Consider the following 22259-nt stretch of genomic DNA (forward strand, 5'->3'; position numbering starts at 1 on the left):
AAATGCTAAAGGGAGTTCTTCAAGCTGAAATGAAAGGATGCTAATTAACATAAAAATAGAAATATGTAAAACTCAGCAGTACATCTAATTATATACTCAAATTCAGATTCTCTAATATAGTGATGGTGTACAAATCACTTTCAACTCTAGTTTAAAAGTTAAAAAAAAACATTAAATATGAGTACAATGATTTATTATTGGATACACAATATTAAAAAGATGTAAATTATAACATTAGTAACCTAAAATGTGAGGGAGGGAGAAGTAAAAGTGTAGAGTTTTTGTATGCTATTGAAGTTATCTTAACATAGGATGTTGTATCCATAAGATAATTTGTTTAAGCCTTATGGTAGCCACAAAGGAAAACCTGTAGTAGATATACAAATGATTAAGATAAAGGAATGAAAGCATACCACCACAAAAAGTTAACATAGCACAAACGAAAACAGCAATAGACAAACAAAGGAACACCAAAACAGTCAGAAAACATTTGACAAAATGGCAATACTAAGTCCTTCCCTACCGATAATTACTTTAAAAGTAAGTGGATTACTATGGACAGCTAATCTTCAACAAAGGAGCTGAGGGCCTACAATGGAGAAAAGAAAGTCTCTTTAACAAATGGTGCTGGGAAAACTGGACAGCCACATGTAAAAAGAATGAAAATTGACCATTCTTTTTCACCATTCACAAAAATAAACTCAAAATGGATCAAAGACCTAAAGATTAGGCCTGAAACAATAAGTCTTCTAGAAGAGAATATAGGCAGTACACTCTTTGACATCAGTTTCAAAAGAATCTTTTCAGACACTATAACTCCTCAGATGAGGGAAACAATAGAAAGAATAAACAAATGGGACTTCATCAGACTAAAGAGCTTCTTCAAGGCAAGGGAAAACAGGATTGAAACAAAAAAACAGCCCACTAATTGGGAAAAAAATATTTACAAGCTACTTATCCAACAAAGGGTTAATCTCCATAATATATAAAGAACTCACACAGCTCAACAACAAAAAATCAAACAACCCGATCAAAAAATGGGCAGAGGACATGAACAGACATTTCTCCAAAGAAGATATAAGGATGGCCAATAGACACATGAAAAGATGCTCATCATCACTAATCATCAGGGAAATGCAAATCAGAACTACACTAAGATATCATCTTACACCCATTAGATTGGCAAAAATATCCAAAACAAAAAGTGACAAATGTTGGAGAGGTTGTGGAGAAAAAGGAATCCTCATACACTGTTGGTGGGAATGCAAACTGGTGCAGCCACTATGGAAAACAGTATGGAGATTTCTCAAAAAGTTAAAAATAGAAATACCTTATGACCCAGCCATCCCACTACTGGGTATCTATCCTAAGAACCTGAAATCAGCAATTCCAAGAGTCCCATGCACCCCTATGTTCATCGCAGCATTATTTACAATAGCCAAGACGTGGAACCAACCTAAGTGCCCAGCAACTGATGATTGGATAAAGAAGATATGGTATATATACACAGTGGAATACTACTCAGCCATAAAAAAGACAAAATCGTCCCATTCGCATCAACATGGATGGACCTTGAGGGTATTATGTTAAGCGAAATAAGCCAGACAGAGAAAGATGAACTCTCTATGACTCCACTCATAGGTGGAAGTTAACATGTAGACAAGGAGAACTGATCAGTGGTTACCAGGGGAAAGTGGGGGTGGGGGGAGGGCACAAAGGGTGAAGTGGTGTACCCACAACATGACTAAAAATAATGTACAACTGAAATTTCACAAGGTTGTAAACTATCATAATCTTAATTTAAAAAGTGAAAAAAAAGTAAATGGATTAAATTCTGCAATCAAAAGAGAATGAATGGATTAAAAAAGAAAAACAAGATTGAATATGCCACCTACAAGAGACTCTTTTTAACTTTAAGGACACAGACAGGCTGAAAGTGAAGGGATGGAAAAAGATATTCCAAGCAAATGGTAAATGAAAGAGAGCTTGGGGTAGTTAAACCTATATAGAGAAAATAGACTTCAAGCTAAAAATGGTCACAAGAGGGGCTGGCCCAGTCACATAGTGGTTAAGTTCACATGCTCCTCTTTGGTGGCCCAGGGCTCACAGCTTCAGATCCTGGGCACAGACCTACACACCACTCGTCAAGCCATGCTGTGGTGGTGTCCCACATGCAAAATATAAGAAGATTGGCACAAATGTTAGCTCAGGGTGAATCTTCCTCAAGCAAAAATAGGAAGATTGGCAACAGATTTTAGCTCAGGGCCAATCTTCCTCGCCAAAATAAGAAGATTACAAGAGACAGAGAAGCTCATTATACAATGATAAAGGAGTCAGTTCTTCAGGGAGAGATAAAATTAAAAATAGTCACTCAAAATTGGAGCAACTAAATATATAAATACTAACAAACTAAAAGCAGAAATAAATAGCAATACAATAATAGTAGAGGACTTTAATACCTCACTTTCAACAATGGATAGATCATCCAAACAGAAAATCAGTAAGGAAACTGGATTTGAACTACACTATACACCAAATGGGCCTTTCTGCACTACCCAGAGAGGAGTAGATATGGCATTGTTCTGAGTTCCCATCATAACTTAAAGGGAAACTTCCACAATGTTTAGAGCCCTTCATGTCCTGCAAATGAAGGAGGATGTTCTCAAGTTCCTTGAAGCAGGAACCCACTTAGGTGGCACCAATCTTGACTTCCAAATGGAACAGTTCAACTACAAAAGGAAAACTGAAGGCACTTACATCATAAATCTGAAGAGAACCTGGAAGATGTTTCTGCTGGCACTTTGTGCCATTGTTGCCATTGAAAACCCAGCTGATGACAGTGTCACATTGTTGATGAATACTATCCAGAAAGCTGTGCTGAAGTTTGATGATGCCACTGGAGACACTCACTGCTGGCTGCTTCACTCCTGTAACCTTCACTTACCAGATCTGGGCAGCCTTCCAGGAGCCGAGACTTCTGGTACTGATCTCAGGACTGACCGCCATCCTCTCACAGAGGCATATTATGTTAACGTGCCTACCATTTTTCTTTGTTACACAGAGTCTACTCTGCACTAGGTGGACATGCCATCCTGTGCAACAGAAAAGGAGCTCACTAAGTGGGTCTGATGTGGTGGATGCTGACCTGGGAAGTTTCCCATGTGCTGGGTACAATCACCCTCTCCCCCAGAAGTGGAAAGGGGCATCTGTGACCTGAGGCTTCAGGAGCCACAGCAGTTCACGTGACCCAGGTCCCGGTAATGGCACCACCAACACCAGCCCTACTGGCAATGGGGGATGGACACAAGATCCCAGGTCCCTGGCAGCAGTGGCAACACCAAAGAACTCAGCACCTCTGGCAGTAGTGCTGTCAGCACCCTCAGATTAACCCAGGAGCAGCAGCACCTGAGCCTGTGAAGAGAGCCAGGAAACTGACAGTGGAGCCCACAACCCCAGTCCCCTGCAGTAGACGTGCCCACATCAGCCCCATATGTGTCAGTGGTGCCCGCAGAGCCAATAAACCCAGAGGTGGTGAAGGTGCGCATGACCCCAGCTCTCACCTCACCACCTCCCTCCACCATGCTGAGGTAACATGACATCCAGGTGACCCCAGAAGCAGCAAAGGTGCTTGCACCCTGATGACCCCAGTGGCAGCACCCACAACTACAGTGATATAAGCAGCAAGGCATCAACAATCTTAGAGGCAAAGGCAGCACAAGGAGGGAACTGTCAATGCCTCTGGCAGAGTCAGTGGAGGGCGAAAAATGGAGGCTCCCAAATACAACAAGAATCAGCTTAGAATCAAAGTAACCAAAGCTGCATCCAAATAAGAAAGGTGTTTACTACCACAAGTGCACTGGCAGCAGAACAACTCATCAAGCACCATGAAGAGTTGCAGTAACATGGTAGCACAAGAAGAAAATGATGGCTCTCCAGAAACCAAACTTGAAGTCACAGAAGATTGTGGTCTGATAGAGAATTCAAAATAGGTGTCATGAAGAAATTACAATAATGAGTTACAATAAAACTCAGGAAGACAGTTTACTGAGCTCAGAAATCAAATTAATGAACAGGAGGAGTACTTCACCAAAGAGGTTGAAACACAAATTCTGGAAATGAAGAATACAATTAATGAGCTGAAGAATAAAGTAGAAAGTATTGAAAATAGAGCAGGTAATATGGAAGATAGAATTAGCAAGCTTGAATATCGAACTCTAGAAATGATTCAGGTGGAATAGGACAGAGAACTAAGATTTGCTTTTTAATGTAGCAATTCTATGGGAAGTATCTGACTCAATTAGGAAAAGCAACATAAGGATAATGGGTATCTCAGAAGGAGAAGAGGGAGAAAGGAGCAGAGAGCTTATTTAGAGAAATAATAGTTGAGAACTTCCCAAACCTGGGGAAGAAACTGGATATAAAAGTACATGAAACCAATAGAACACCTAGTTGTCTCAACACAAAGAGACCTTCTCCAAAGCACATTATATTAAAACTGCCAAAAGTCAATGACAAAGACAAAATATTGAAAGTGGCCAGAAAGAAGAAAATTACTTAGAAAAAGGAACCCCCATTAAGCTATCAGCGGATTTCTCAGCAGAAACTCTATAGGCCAGGAGAGACTGGAATGATATATTCAAAATGTTGAAAGATTAAAAACTGTCAGCCAAGAATATTCTATCCAGCAAAGGTATTCTTCAGATTTGAAGGAGAAATAAATATTTTCCCAGACAAACAAAAGCTGAGGGAGTTCATTGCCACCAGACCTGCCTTACAAGAGATGTTGAAAGGAGCCCTCCTACCTGAAACAAAATAACAAAGGTATACACAGCTTTGAGCAAGGTGATAGACAGAATCAGAAAATTGCAACTCTATATCAGAATAGGTTAGAAAACAATTAATTATAAAGGCTGGAGGAAAGAAAGCATCAAAAATAACTATAACCATTTTAATTTGGTAACAAACTCACAATACAGAAAAGGATAATTTGCGACAACATAAACATAGAGGGGGAACAGGAAAAGGATGGAACCTGCATAGGCAAATGGAGATAAGATGCTATTGGCAGAAAAAGAACCATCTCATCTATGATATCTTTTATACAAACTACATGGTAACGACAAAACAAAAACTCAGAGCAGAGTCATGAAACATTAAAAATAAAAAAAAAAAAAGAGGAAACTGAGAAACACATCACAGAAAAATCACCAAACTGAAATGGCAGACAGAAATACAAGGGAAAAGAAATTATGGAAATATAGAACAACCAGAAAACAAAAGATAAAGTGGCAGTAATAAGCCCTCATATACCAATAATCCATATGTCAAACCTTAAATGTAAGTAGTTTGAAATCACCAATCAAAAGACACAAAAGTGGATAGATGGATTGAAAAACAAGAGCCACCAATATGCTGCCTTCAGGAGACCCATCTCAGCTCTAAAGACAAACATAGGCTCAGAGTGAAGGGATAGAAGATAATACTCCAAATAGCAAGCAAAATAAAACAGGTGTTGCCATACTTAGACAAAATAGACTTAAAGCCAAAAATGATAAGAGACAAGATGGACATTATGTAATGATAAAGGGGACATTCCACCAATAAGACATAACACTTAATATGTGTACACCTAACATAGGAGCACCAAAGTATATAAAGCAAATATTAACATACCTAAAGGGAGAAATTAACAGTGACACAATAATAGTAGGGAACTTTAATACCCCACTAACATCAATGGATAGAGCATCAGACAGAGTCAACACAGAAACAATGACCTTAAATGAAACATTAGACCAGGTGGACTTAATGTATATATAACATTCCATCCAAAAGCAACAGAATACACATTCTCAAGTGCACATGGAACATTCTCAAAGATAGATCATATATTAGGAGACAAAACAAGTCTCCATAAATTTAGATTAAAATAATATCAAGCCTCTTTACAGCCACAGTGGTATGAAACTCGAAATCAACTACAGGAAGAAAGTTGCAAAAGTCACAAATATCTGGAGGCTAGATCACATGCTACTGAACAACTGTTGGATCAACAAAGAAATCAAAAGAGGAATCAAAAAATACCAGGAGACGAATGAAAATGAAAACACAAACATACCAAAACCTATGGGATGCAGCAAAAGTAGTTCTAAGAGGGAAGTATGTAGCAATACAGGACTACTTTAAAAAACAAGAAAAATATCAAATAATCTAACAATAAGAACTAGAAAAAAAGAACAAATGAAGTCCAAAGTCTGTAGAAGGAAGGAAATAAAAATCAGAGCAGGAATAAATGAAATAGAGACTAAAAAGACAATAGAAACATCAATGAAACTAAGAGCTGATTCTTTGAAAAGATAAACAAATTGACAAACCCTTGACTAGACTCACTAAGAAAAAAAAAAAGAAGGACCAAATAAAATCATAAATGAAAGAGAAAAAATTACAATGGATACCACAGAAATACAAAAGATTATAAGAGAATATTATGAAAAACTATACACCAACAAATTGGATACTTAGAAGAAATGGATAAATTCTTATAATCATACAACCTCCCAAAACTGAATCAAGAAGAAATAAAGAATCTGAATAGATGAATCACAAGTAAAGAGATTGAAAGAGTAATTAAAAACCTCCCAAAAAACAAAAATCCAGGATAAATCAGCTTCTCCGATGAATTCTTCCCTGGTGAAACCAAACATTCAAAGAAGATTTAATATCTATACTTCTCAGACTCTTCCAAAAAATTGAAGTGGACAGGATGCTTCCTAACCCATTTTATGAGATCAATATTACCCTGATGCCAAAACCAGAAAGGATAACACAAAAAAGGAAAATTACAGGCCAATATCACTGATGAACATAGATGCAAAAATCCTCAATAGAATATTGGCAAATCGAATACAATACATTAAAAGGATAATATACTATGATCATGTGAGATTTATTCCAGGGACACAAGAATGGTTCAACATCTGCAAATCAATCAATGTGATACACGACATTAACAAAATGAAGAATAAAAATCACATCAACATCTTAAGAAATGCAGAGAAAGCATTTGACAAGATTAACATCCATTTATGATAAAAACTATCAGTAAGATGCATAAGGAAAGTACACCTTAAAAATGCCATATATGACAAACACACAGCCAACATCATGCTCAATGGTGAAAACTGAAAGCTATTCCTCTAAGAACAGGAACAACACAAGGATGCTTACTCTCACCACTCTTATTCAACATAGTATTGGAAGTTTCAGAAAAAGAAGTAAAAGGGATCCAAATTGGAAAGTAAGAAGTAAAACTTTATCTACTTGCAGATAACATGATTCTGTATATAGAAAACCCTAAAGGATCCACCAAAAACCTATTAGAAATAATTATTGAATACGGTAGAATGGCAGATTACAAAGTCAACATACAAAAATTAGTCTCATTTCTATACACTAACAAACTAGCAGAAAGAGAAATCAAGAATTCAATCCCATTTACAATCACAACAAAAATAATAAAATACTTGGGAATAAATTTAACCAAGGACGTGAAAGACCTGTACACTGAAAACTATAAGACATTGTTGAAAGACTGAAGATATAAAGAAAGGACAAGATATTCCATGATCATAAATTCGAAGAATAAACATACTTAAAATGTCCAAGTTACCTAAAGCCATCTACAGATTCAATGCAATCCCAATCAGAATCCCAGTGACATTTTCACAGAAATAGGATAAAGAATCCTAAAATGTATATGGAACAACAAAAGACTCTGAATAGCCAAAGCAATCCTGAGAAAAAAGAACAAAGCTGGTGGTATCTCACTCTCTGAATTCAAAATATACTACAAATCTATAGTAATCAAAACAGCATGGTACTGGCAGAAAAGAAGATGCATAGATCAATGGAACAGAATTGAGAGTCCAGAAATAAACCCACACATCTATGGACAGCTAATTTTCCACAAAGGAGCCAAGAACATAAAATGGAGAAAGTCTCTTCAATAAATGGTGTGGGTAAAACTGGACAGCCACCTGCAAAAGAAGGAAAGCAGACTATTATCTTACACCATACACAAAAATTAACTCAAAATGGATTAAAGACTTGAATGTAAGAACTGAAACCACACAACTCCTAGAAGAAAACATAGGTAGTATACTTTTTGACAGTGGTCTTAGCAGTATCTTTTTGAATATCATGTCTCCTCAGGCAAAGGAAACAAAAGAAAAAGTAAACAAATGGGACTGCATCAAACTAAAAACCTTTTGCACGGCAAAGGAAATCATTAACAAAACAAAAAGACAACATGCTAATTGGGAGAAAATGTTTGCAAATCATATATCTAATAATGAGATCATATCCAAAATATAAAGAACTCATACAACTCAACAACAACCACAACAAAAACCAACCTGGGGCCAGCCCAGTGGCGTAGTGGTTAAGTTCGCATGCTCTGCTTTGGCAGCCCGGGGTTCATGGGTTCGAGTCTCAGGTGCAGACCTACACAGTGCTCATCAAGCCACGCTGTGGTGGTGACCCATAAACAAAATAGAGGAAGATTGGCACAGTTGTTAGCTCAGGGCCAATCTTCCTCACAGAAAACAAAAACCTAACCAAAGAATGGGCAGAGGATATGAACACAAATCTTTCCAAAGAAGATATACAGATAGCCAACAGGGACATGAAGAGATATTCAACATCTCTATTAATAGGGAAATGCAAATCAAAACTATGATGAGATATCACCACACTCTCATTAGAATGGCTATTATTAAAAAGACAAAAAAATAATGAGAGTTGGAGAGGATGTAGAGAAAAGGGAACCCTCATACACTGCTGGTGGGAATGTAAATTGGTGCATCCCTGTGGAAAACAGTGTGGAGATTCCTTAAAAATTTTTAAATAGAAATACCATATAACCCAGCTATTCCACTTTTGGGTATTTATCCAAAGAACACAAAAACACTAACTTAAAAAGATATATGCACTCCTATGTTCATTGCAGCATTATTCACAATAGCCAAGACTTGGAAGCAACCTAGGTGCCCATCAGGGACAAATGGATAAAGATGTGGTGTGTATATATACACACACACACACAAACATACACTCACACACACTGGAATAATACTCAGCCATAAAAAAGATGAAATCTTGCCATTTGTGACAACATGGGTGTACTTTGAAGGTATTATGCTAAGTGAAATGAGTCAGATAGAGGAAGACAATTACCATATGACTCTATGCATATGTGGAAGATAGACAAACACATCAATAGTGAGAACAGCTTGGTGTTACAAGAGGGGAAGGGGCCGGGGGAGGGCAAGAAGGGTAAAGGGGCACATGTGTATAGTGATGGATGGAAGCTAGACTTTTGGTGGTGAACACAATGCAGTCTATACAGAAGTCAAAATATAATGATGTACACCTGAAATTTATATAATGTTATAAACTAATATTACCTCAATTCAAATCTTTTTTAAAGTCAATCATATTCCTGTATACAAGTAATGAATAGGAACTTGATGAGGGGATTTCTCTTTTTTATTATACAGGTTTCAGGTGTACAACATTATAATTCAACATCCATATATACTACAAGGTGATCATCCCCAAAAGCCTAGTTACCATCCATCACCCTACAACTGACACCCTTCACCCCTTTTGTCCAATCCCAAACCCTTCCTGTGTGGTAACCACCAATCTGTTCTCTATATCCATAAGTTTGTTTTTGTTCTATTTGGTTTGTTTTCAGATTCCACATATGAGTGAAATCATACAATATTTCTCTCCTTCTGAATTATTTTGCTTAGCATAATACCCTCAATATCCATTTATGTTGTTGCAAATGGCAAGATTTCATTCTTTTTTATGGATGACTAGTATTCCATTAGCCAGTCCTTATGGTCTAGTGGTTAAGATTCAGTGGTCTCACCATTGCAGCCTGGGTTTTTTCCTGATCTGTTGGTTTTCATACTGTGGCAGCTGCATGTTGCTGTGATGCTAAAAGCTATGCCACCAGTATTTCAAATACCTAGAGGGTCACTCATGGTGGACAGGTTTCAGTGACACTTCTAGACTAAGACAAACTAGGAAGAAGGACCTGGCCACCCACTTCTGAAAATATTGGCCATGAAAGACTATGAACAACAGTGGAGAATTGTGATATGGCACCAGAATAGAGGATGGTGCAAAAAGACCAGGCAGGGTTCCACTCTGCTGTACACAGGGTCGCTAGGAGTCAGAAATGACTCAACAGGGGCCAGCTCCGTGGCCGAGTGGTTAAGTTCGCACGCTCTGCTGCGGCAGCCCAGGGTTCAGATCCTGGGCGCGGACATGGCACCGCTCGTCAGGCCATGTTGAGGAGGCGTCCCACATCCCACAACTAGAAGGACCTACAACTAAGATATACAACTGTGTACGGTGGGGGGGGGGGGGTACGGGGGTGGTTTGGGGAGATAAAGCAGAAAAAAAAAAAGATTGGCAACAGTTGCTAGCCCAGGTGCCAATCTTTAAAAAAAAAAAAAAGGAAGATTGGCAACAGTTGTTAGCCCAGGTGCCAATCTTAAAAAAAAAAAAAGAAATGACTCAACAGCACTAACAAAAACAAAAGTGTTCCACTGCATATATACTGCATCATTATCTATTCATCCATTGATGGACTCTTAGGTTGTTTCTGTATCTTTGGCTGTTGTAAGTAATGCTGCAATGAACATAGGGGTTCAGATATCTTTCTGAATTAGTGTTTTTGTATTCTTCAGATAAATACCTGCTAGTGGGATAGCTGGGTCATATAGTATTTCTATCCATAATTTCTTGAGGAATCTCCATACTGTTTCCCACCATGACTGCACCAATGTACAATCCCACAAGCAGTGTATGAGGGTTCTGTTTTACCACATACTCTCCAACACTTGTTATTTCTTGTCTTTTTGGTCATAGCCATTCTAACAGTTATGAGGTGATGTCCCGTTGTGATTTTGATTTGCATTCCCCTTATAATTAGTGATGGTGAACAACTTTTCATGTGCCTTTTGGCCATTTGTATGTCTTCTTTGGGATAATGTTTTTTCAGATCTTCTGCCCATTTTTTAATCTGTTTTTTTGTTTTTGTTGAGTAGTACAAGTTCCTCATAAATTTTGGATATTAACTCCTTATCAGATATATGACTTGCAAATATTTACCCCAATTGGTAGGTTGTCGTTTTGTTTTCATTATAGCTTCCTTCACTGTGCAGAAGCTCTTTAGTTTGATTAGTCCTGTTTGCTTATTTTTCCGTTTGTTTCCCTGCCCTTCGAGTCAGATCCACAAAAACATCACTAAGATCAATGTCATGGAAATCACCACCTAGGTTTTCTTCTAGGAGTCTTAGAGTTTCAGGTCTTACATTCAAGTCTTTAACCCATTTTGAGTTAATTTTTGTCTATGGTGTAAGATAGTGGTCTAGTTTCATTCTTTTGCGCGTTGCTGTCCAGTTTTCCCAGCACCTTTATTGAAGAGATTGTCCTTTCTCCAATGTATGTTCTTGGCTCCTTTGTCGTAAACTAATTGCATTTATGTTCTTCGAGGATATTAGCCTGTAATTTTCTTTTTTTATGGTGTCCTTATCTGGTTTTGGTATCAGGTTAAGGCTGGCCTCATAAAATGTGTTTGGAAGAGTTCCCTTCTCTATCATTATAGTTCTTCTCTGTTTCTTTCTTCTCTTTCTCTCTTCCCAGGTTGTTTGATAGCTTACTTTAGTATTATGTTTAGATTCCTTTCTCATTTTCTTTTGTATGTTCACTATAAGTTTTTTCTTTATGTTTACCATGAGGTTCACATATAACATCCTATGTATATCCTAGTCTCTTTTAAGTTGATAGCAACCTAAGTTTGAACACATTCTAAAGCTTTACATTTTTACTCCCCTGCCCCCACGTTTTATATTTTTGATGACACATTTTACATCTTTTTATTTTATGCATCCCTTAATGAATTAATTTTACTTAATTTTACTACTTTTGTCTTTTGACCTGCATCCTTGCTTTATAAGTGATTGATTGCTACCTTTACTATATATTTACCATTTCCAGTGGGATTATTATATTTATATTTTTCTTATTATTAATTAGTGTCTTTTCTTTTCAGCTTAGAGAAGTCCATTTAACATTTCTTGTAAGGCCAGTTTAGTGGTAGTGAATTTATTTGGCTTTTGCTTATCTGGAAAACTCTTAGTCTCTCCTTCAATTTTGAATGATAACCTTGCTGGGTAGAGAATTCTTGCTTGGAATTTTTTTCTTTCAGCACTTTGAATATGTTACCCCCTTTCATCCTTTAAAGTTTCTGCTAAAAAATCTGCTGATAGCCTTATGGGATTTCCCTTGTATGTAAGAAGTTATTTTTCTCTAGGTGCTTTTAAGATTCTCTCTTTAGGGGCTGGCCCAGTGGCGCAGCGGTTAAGTTCACATGTTCTGCTTCTCAGCGACCCAGGGTTCACCAGTTCAGATCCCGGGTGTGGACATGGCACCGCTTGGCACACCATGCTGTGGTAGGCGTCCCATGTGTAAAGTAGAGGAAGATGGGCACGATGTTACCTCAGGGCCAGGCTTCCTCAGCAAAAAAGAGGAGGACTGGCAGTAGTTAGCTCAGGGCTAATCTTCCTAAAAAAAAAAAAAAGATTCTCTCTTTATCCTTAACTTTTACCATTTTAATTATCATGTGTCTTGGTGTGGTTCTCTTTGAGCTTTTCTTATTTGGAACTCTCCAGTCTTCCTAGAACCTGAATATCTGTTTCCTTCCCCAGATTATGGAAGTTTTCAGCCATTATTTCTTCAAATAATTTTTCTAGCCTTTTCTCTCTCTCTTCTCTGAGATGCAAACCTTCTAATACAAATGTTACTCCTATAATGCAAATGTTATTCCACTTGATGTTGTCCCAGAGGTCCCTTAAGGCATCCTTTCTTTCTTTCTTTTTTTTTTTTTTGAGGAGGATTAGCCCTGACCTAACATCTGCTGCCAATCCTCCTCTTTGTGTTGAGGAAGACTAGCTCTGAGCTAACATCCGTGCCCATCTTCTGACCCCTCAATTTTTTTTTTTTTTTTTTTTTTTTTTTTTTGCTGCTCTGTCTGGGTGAGATCCATTGCTTTGTCTTCCAGCTCACTGATTCATGCTTCTACTTCATCCATTCTGCTGTTGAACCCCTCTAGTGTATTTTTCAGTTAAGCTATAACATCTATTTGGTGCATTCTTATATTTTCTCTCTTTGTTGAAGTTCTCACTGTGTTCATCCATTCTTCTCTTGAGTTCAGTGAGCATCTTTATGACCATTACTTTGAACTCTTTATCAAGTAGGCTGTTTATCTCCATTTCATCAAGTCTTTTTCTGGGGATTGGTCTTGTTCTTTGGCTTGGAACATATTACTCTGCCTCATTGTGCCTTACTCTCTACGTTTGTCTATATGTATTAGGCAAAATATCTACCTCTCCCAGTCTTGAAGGAGTGGTCTTATGTAGGAGATGATCTGTGGGTCTCAGAAGCATATCTTCCCTGGCCACTAGAGCCCTTGTGTGGGCTATGTGTGTTGGCCAGCTGTGGCAGGGTTGTGGATGTGGTGTGGGTGGGTGGAGCACAGTTGTGGCACAGCTACTGCATGGGGAATGTGGGGTGTGGGGCACACCCAGCAGTGCTAGCAGCCTAGAGGGAGGACACCCAAAATGGTGCCTACCAGTGCTTCCATCCCCAGAGAAAGCCACTGCAGGTTCCTGCCTCTTCAGCAGCTGCTTTAGGATTACTAAGTGGCACTCCCTCACTTATGGCCTTGGTGCTTTTCAAACTGTTGCTTTTGTGCTGGATCTCAGGGTGAGTGGGTCTGTGCACAAACCTTTTAAGAGCAGATTCTCCATTCCCTACAGTTCCATGGTTCCCCTGGACTTAATCCTTGTTAATTTTCAAAACAGACATTTTGAGGGCTTGCCTTTCTGGTGCCAGGCCCAAGGGTTGGGGTGCCAGATGTGCAGCACAATCCCTTCACTCCTTGAGGGAAAGTTCTGTATTTGGGGGATACTTTCCCAAATGTGGGTCACTGTGCCTGAGGTGGTGTGTCTCTTTCCCTTTTGTTTTAGAGGCACTGTTCATCTAGATCTCAGGTCCTTTTCAGAGGAAAATTATTTCATATGTACTGGCAAATTTGTTGTGTCCATGAGAGAAGGCGAAGTTCAGAGTCTCCTACACTGCCATCTTGAACCCCACTTCTTATGTTTTTTTAAAAAACCTATTCATACAAAAATCTAATAACACAAAAAAAGGAGAGGAAAAAAACACTTATGCATAAATCTGTCAAAATATGTGCAGGATCTGTATGTTGAAAACTACAAAACACAGATGAAAGAAATCAAAGAGCTAAATGAGATATACCATTTCCATGGATTAAAGGATTAAGATATCAATTCTCCCAAATCTCTGAAATCTTTTTATAGATATTGACATACTAATACTAAAATTTACATGGAAAAGTAAAGGAACGAGAAGAGCTAAAACAATTCTGCAAAAGAGGAACAAAATTGGAAGATTCACACTAAGAGATTCCAAGACTTTCTATAAAGGTAGAGTAATCCAAACAGCATATCTACAAAAGAATAGACATATAAGACAATTCAAAGAAGAAAAGATTTTAAGAAGAGAATTGAAAACTAATTTTCATACAAAAACCTGTATGTGAATGTTACATTACGGTGTCTTTATTTATAATTGTAAAAAATTGGAAGCCACCAAGTGTCCTTCAACCAAACTTTAGTGTATCCATACCCTGGAATACTATTCCTCAGTAAAAATAAGTAAGTTATGGACACACATAACAACATAGATGAATTTTGCTACATGATCAAAGCCAGACCTCACGAGCTGCATATTCTATGATTTAATTTACATGACATTCTGTAAAATGTCAAACGAGGAGTGAAAAATAGTTCAGTAGTTGCCAGGGGTTGGCAGTATAGGGAGTCATTGACAACAAAAGTGCCACACAAGGGAATTTTTAGTGTGATGGCACTGTTCTGTATGGCAGAGGATACGTGACTCTGTGCATCTCTGAAAACCCCTAGCACTGTAGCCCAGTAAGAGTGACTTACTACATGCAAATTTTAAAAATTGACTGGAGTCGAAGGAACTCAGGATGGAATGTAGACTATGACAAACGACATAACCTCACTGAACGTGGTTGGGAAGGAGCTGACCCATATAAATCCAGAAAACAATGTTTTGTCTAGATAAGATAAGGCCAAAGACAAAATGAATTATATATAACCACTACTTTAGCTAGCAAATTTGTTCTAACAGGGATAGAGTTTAGCAATTCTGAAGCTGCATGTATATGAGAGTTGAGCAAATAAGTAAATATATTGTAGAGAGCTAGGTTTCTCTCTGTCAGAGAAATAAGTTACAAATTAGCAAGAGGGAAGATGCTACAATGGACTCTGTGGTGCTAGATTAGAGTCAGAAACATTAGTATGAACTCATGTTTAAGTTAAGTGTGGGTTCATATAAATATATTCTAGCTCTGTCTGCTGAGAGTACATAGAAGCAGTGATACCCCAATAGTAATAAGCATACCTAGTGCCCATATCTTGGGTTCTTAAATGAAAGGAGCAAGGGCTCCTTGTAGAAATTGCTGATTTGATGAAGGGGGCAAGGAAAATATAACATTAACCTGGAGTTTCTTTAGTGCCAGAGAACAATTAAATTAAAAAAGAGAAAAAGAAAAAAGAGGATGGAGATAGTCTGAATGTCTGGCTTGGAAGCTGTTACTCTGTCCCAGTAACAAGTAAAAAGCTGAACAAGCTGAAAGTCAACAACTCTTCTTAGAAACATCAAAGAATTGAAGTCACAAGACAAACTACAGCCCCAAAAATTGAAGAGACACAGAGGCAGATACAGAGAATCATGACTTACTGGAACAGAGACCCGTAAGCAGAAACTTCCATGGCAAACCAGCACTGAGAAAAGTCTGAACTGTAACTGATGAACTGCTAGAGGCTAGGTAGGAGCAAGTTTAAGAGATCAGAAACTTCAAGGTGGCCCAGCCTTAGGGGAGTGTCCTCACACTTTCATGAGTTTTACCTCCAGAAGCTCTATCAAGTTCTCCCAGTGAAGACTGGAGAAAAATCTTCTCATGCTTCAGGCAGGGGGAGGGGGAAAGTAGCCATTTTACAGTCAGCCAGAGCATTCTGTTCTTCTTAACAAAAGGTTTGCCCTCAAAGGAAACTGTGATCAGAGGCTAACCTGCTGAGGTTTTATCAGAACCTAAATGACTTGGAGGGAGAGAAATACCCAACTCCAGCCTCCATTAGGAAGGAGAACTCACTCCCCTTCCTAATGTGAGGAAGGGCACTAATGAGAACTTGTGAAGTACAGAGCCCAGGCATACAGGCTCACTAAAAGACTGAGTCCTAATCACTGGACTTTAGAACACTTCCCCTCCCGCAACACCTCACAACAACACAATTAAAGGCCTATGTACTAGAGTTCTTTATACCTGGTACATCATGTCTGGCTTTCAACAAAAATTTACAAGTCATACTAAAAGGTAAAAGAAAACACAGTTTGAAGAGACAAAGCAAGCATCAGAAGCAGAGTCAGATATGGGAGGAGTATTGGAATTATCAGACCAGCAATTTAACCATGATCAATGTGGTAAGGGCTCTAATGGAAAAAAGTGTACAACATGCAAGATCATATGAACAATGTAAGCAGAGAGAGGGAAATTCAAAAAAACAGATGCCAGAGACCAAAAACACTGTAACAGAAATGAAGAATACCTTTGATGGACTCATTAGTAGACTAGACATGGCTCAGGATATAATCTCTGAGCTTAAGGATATATCAATAGAAACCTCCAGAACTAAAAAACAAAGAGAAAAAAAGCCTGAAAAAGTGGAACAGAACATCCAAAAAGTGTGGGAATATCAGAAGGTGGAGAAAGAGAAAAAGGAGCAAAAGAAATATTTGAAGTAATAATGACTGAGAATTTCCTTGAATTGTCAGATACCAAACCACAGAACCAGAAAGCTCAGAGAACACAAAGCAAGATAAATACCCCAAAAAATTACACCTAGTCATATCATGTTAAAACTGCAGAAAATAAAAAATAAAGAAAAAAATCTTGACAGAAGCCAGAAGGAAAAATACTTTACCTATAAGGAGCAAAGATAAGAATTACATCTGACTTCTCAGAAACCACACAAACAACAAAAGAGTAGAAAAAATCATTTAAAGTGTTGAGAGAAAAAACCCACTAACTTAGAATTCTATATCCTGCAAAATTATCCTTCAAAAGCGAAGCAGAAATAAACACTTTTTCAAACAAAAAAAAAAAACTGAAGAAATTTGTTGCCAGTAAACCTGCCTTGCAAGAAATGCTAAAGTTCTTCAAAGAGAAAGAAAATTCTATTTGTCAGGAACTCATATCTACAAAAGGAAGAGCATTAGAAAAGGAACAAGTGATAGTAAAATAAAAACTTTTATTTCTGTTATTCCCAATTGATCTAACAGGTAACAGTTGTTCAAAATAATAATAGCAATAATGTATTCAATGATCATAGCTTATATATAAATGAAATGAATGACAGCAATGTTACAAGAGCTGCAAGGGAGGAATTAGGAATATTTTGTCTTTATAAGGTACTTGAACTACCCGTGAAGTGATATAGTGTTATTTGAAAGTGGACTTGGATTAGTTGTAAATATATATTGCAAACTCTAGGGCAACCACTAAAAAAAGTAAAAAAGGAAGTAAAATTGATATGCTAAAAAGGAGAGAACACAGAATTATATAAATGCTCAGTTAAAACCACAAAAGGCAGAAAAAGAATGGAAGACAAATAAGAACATAGAACAAGGGCAATAAGTAGAAAACAGTAACAAATATGGTAGATATTAATCCAACTATATCAATAATCACTTTAAATGTCAGTGGCCTAAATATACCAATTAAAAGACAGAGATTGTCTGAGTTTATCAAAAAATAAGACCCAACTATATATTGTCTTCAAGAAACTTACTTTAAATGTGAAGCTACATATAGATTAAAAGTAAGGTGATGAAGAAAGGTATCCCATGCTAACACTAATCAGGAGAACACTGTAGTAGCTGTATGAATCCAGACAGAGCAGCTTCAAAGCAAGGAAAATTATCAGGGAAAAAAGAGGGTTTACATAATGATAAAGGGGTCAGTTGTCTGAGAAGTCATAATAGTCCTTAATGCGTATGCACCTACCAACAGAGTATCAAAATATGTGAGGCAAAAACTGATAGAACTGCTACGAAAAACAGATGAATCCACTAGTACAGTTGGAGACTTCAACAGACCTCTATCAGAAACAGACATATACAGCAGGCAAAAAAATCAGTAAAGACATAGTTGAATTCAACAGCACCATGGATCGACTGGATATTATTGTCTATAAACTCTTTCATCTAAAAGCACTAGAATACACATTCTTCTCAAGCTCTCATGGAACCTTCAGCAAGACAGACCACATTCTACATCATAAAACACACCTTAACAAATTTAAAAGAATAGAAATTATACAATGTATGTTCTAAGACCACAATGGAATTAAACTAGAAATCAAGATATAAAGGTAGCTGGAAAATTCCGAAGTAGTTGGAGATTAAGCAATACACTTCTAAATAACATATGAATCAAAGAAGAAATCTCAAGAGAAATTTAAAAATATTTTGAACTAAATGAAAATACAACTTAAAATTTGTGGAATTCAGTGAAAACAGTGATTAGAGGCAAATTTATAGCCTTGTATACATATATTAGAAAAGCAGAAAGTTCTAAAATCAATTATCCAAGATTCCACATTAGGAAACTAGAAAAAGAAGAACAAATTAAATCCAAAGTAAGCAGAAATAAGAAACAATTAGGGCAGAAATAAGTGAAATTGAAAATGAGGTCAAGAGAGAAAAACAATGAAACTAAAACCTGATTCTTTAAAAAGATAAATAAAATTAACTTCTAGTCAGTCTAAGAAAAAAGAGAGAAGACACAATACTAATGTCGGAAATTACTAATATCAGAAAGTAAAGTTAGGACATCACTACAAGTCCCATGGACATTAAAAGGATAATAAAGGAATACTACAAACAATTCTATGCCCAAAAATGTAATAACCTAGATGAAATGGACCAATTCCTTAAAAGACACAATATACCAAAGCTCACACAAGAAGAAATAGACAATCTGAACAGGCCCATATCTATTAAAGAAATTAAATCAATAATTACTAACCTTCCAAAACATAAAGCACTAGGCCCAGATGAGTTGACTGGTAAATTCCACCAAACATTTAAGGAATCTCTACAATCTCTTACAGAACATAGAAGCAGAGAGAATACTTCCTTTCATCCTATGAGGACAGCATTGCCCTAATACCAAAACCAGACAAAGACATTACAAGAAAACTACAGACCAATATCTCTCATTAGCAGAGATGCCAAAATTCTCAACAAAATATTAGCAAATTGCATCAAATAATGGATGAAAAGAATTATACACCACCAAGTGGGGTTTATCCCAAGTATGCAAAGCTGGTTCCACATTTGAAAATCAATGCAATGTAATATGATCCATCACATCAACAAGCTAAAGAAGAAAAATCACATGATTATAACAATAGATGCAGAAAAAAACATTTGACAAAATCCAATACCTATTCATGATAAAAACTTTCAGCAAACCAGGAACAAAAGAGGGGAACTTCTTCAACTTGACAAAGAACATCCACAAAAAACCTGCAGCTAACATCATACTTAATGCTATAAACTAGAAGCTTTCCTACTAAGATCAGAAACAAGGCAAGGATGTCCCCTCTCACCACTCTTTTTCAACATCATACTGGAAATCCTACTAATACAATAAGAAAAGAAAAGGAAACAAAACATTTACAGACTGGGAAGGAAGAAATAAAAGCATCTTTGTTCACAAATGATATGATTGTCTTACATAGAAAAGCTGAAAGAATCAACAAAAAAAAACCTCCTGGAACTAACGAGCAATTATAGCAACGTTGCAGGATACAAGGTTAATATACAATGCCAATCATTTTCCTAAAAACCAGCAATAAACAAGTGGAATTTGATATTAAAAACAATACCATTTACAATAGCATCCCAAGAAAATGAAAAACTTAAATATAAATCTAACAAATATATGCAAGATCTATGTGAGCAAAACTACAAACTGATGAAAGAATAAGTAAGTAAATATAGAGGTATTCCATGTTTATGGATAAGAAGACTCAATATTACCAAGATGTCAGTTCTTTCCAACTTGAACTATAGATTCAATGCAATTCCAATCAAAATCCCACATATAAACAATGGATATAAACAAACTGATTCTAAAGTTTATATAGAGAGGCAAAAGACCCAGAATAGCCAACACAATATTAAAAGAGAAGAACAAAGTCAGAGGACTGACACTACCCAACTTCAAGAATTACTATAAAGCTACAGTAACAAAGACTGTGGTATTGATGAGAGACTAGACTGATGGATCAATGGAACAGAATAGAGAACTGAGAAATAGACTCAAACAAATATAGTCAACAGATCTTTGACCAAGGAACAAGGGTAACACAATGGAGAAAGGAGAGATTTTTCAATAAATGGTGCTGGAAAAACTGGAGAGCCACATGCAAAAAAGACAAAAAAAGAAAAGAGAAAAGAGAAAACTGTGTCTGGACCTATATCCTTTGCAGATATTTACTTGAAGTAAATCATAAACTTAACGGTAAAGTGCAAAACTTTAAAACTCCTAGAAGATGACATAGGAGAAAATCTAGATGATCTTGGTTTGGCAATAACTTTTTAGATATAACACCAAAGACATGATCCATGAAAGAAATAATTGATAGGCTGGACTTCGTTCAAATTAAAAATTTCCACTGTGCAAAAGACAAGAAGATGAGGAGACAAGCCACAGACTACAAGAAAATATTTGCAAGAGATGTATCTGATAAAGCACTGTTATCCAAAATATACAAAGAACTCTCAAAACTCAACAATAAAAAACCAAACAACTCAGTTAAACAATGAGCAAAGATACGAATAGACTTCACCAAAGATAGATGGCAAATAAGCATATTAAAAGATGCTCAATATCATATGTCGTTAGGGAAATGCAAATTAAAACGAGATACCACTACACACCTATTAGAATGGCCAAAATCCAAAACACTGACACCAAGCGTTGGCGAGGATGTGCAGCAACAGGAGATCTCATTCATTGCTGGTGAGAATGCAAAATGGTCCAGCCACTTTGGAAGAGTTTGGCAATTTCTTAGAAAACTATGCTTACTCATACCATATGATCCCGCATTAATGAACTGAAAAACTTAAGTCCCCACAAAAACTTGCACATGGATGTTTATAACAGCTTTATTCATAATTTCCGAAACTTGGAAATAATCAAGATGCCCTTCAGTAGGTGAATGGGTAAATAAACTGGAGTCCATCCAGACAATAGAATATTATTCAGTGCTAAAAAGAAATGAGCTATCAAGCCATGAAAAGACATGGAGGAACCTAAAATGCATATTATTAAGTCAAAAAAGCCAATCTGAAAAGGCTACATACTGTCCGATTCAAACTATAAGGACATTCTGAGGCAGGCAAATCTATGAAGACAGTAAGAAATCAGTGATTACCATGGGTTAGAGGGGAGGGAGGGATGAACAGGCAGAGCACAGAGGATTTTTAGGGCAGTGAAACTACTCTATGTGATACTCTAATGGTGGATACATTTGTCAAAACCCCTAGAATGTATAACACCAAGAGTGAACTCTAATGTAAACTGTAGATTTTGGGTGAAAATGATGTATCAATGTAGGTTTATTGAGTGCAACAAATGTACCACTCTGGTGCAGGATGTTCACAGAGGAGAAGGCAGTATGTGTATGGGGGCAAGAAGTATGTAGGAACTCTCTGTACTTTCTGCTCAGAGCCAGCCTGAAAGAGCTCCCAATGGCTAAAGCTGGAACATATTTAGCAAAATAATAAATGTAGAAATGGATTATAGCCCAAAGAATGAAATAAAACTCCATGTGTCCATACAGATAAAAACAAATAATTGAATAAATAAATAAATAGAGACGGGACAAGTCTTTCTTACAGATTCTAATGAGTCACTGTAGAAAACGGCAGTGAACTTCAGCCAAATACCACCAGCAACACACTTGTAGTAGAACAATTTGTATTTTAATAGTCATTGC

The 22259-nt window shown here is 37.0% G+C and overlaps 1 pseudogene; it reads left to right on the forward strand.

The window, feature by feature from the left end:
• The first annotated feature begins 2510 nt into the window (after positions 1 to 2510).
• On the forward strand, positions 2511 to 3212 carry LOC103566192 (small ribosomal subunit protein uS2 pseudogene; annotated as a pseudogene).
• The last annotated feature ends 19047 nt before the right edge of the window (positions 3213 to 22259 follow it).

Source organism: Equus przewalskii, chromosome 22 (assembly GCF_037783145.1).
Source record: "Equus przewalskii isolate Varuska chromosome 22, EquPr2, whole genome shotgun sequence".
Lineage (NCBI taxonomy): Eukaryota > Metazoa > Chordata > Mammalia > Perissodactyla > Equidae > Equus > Equus przewalskii.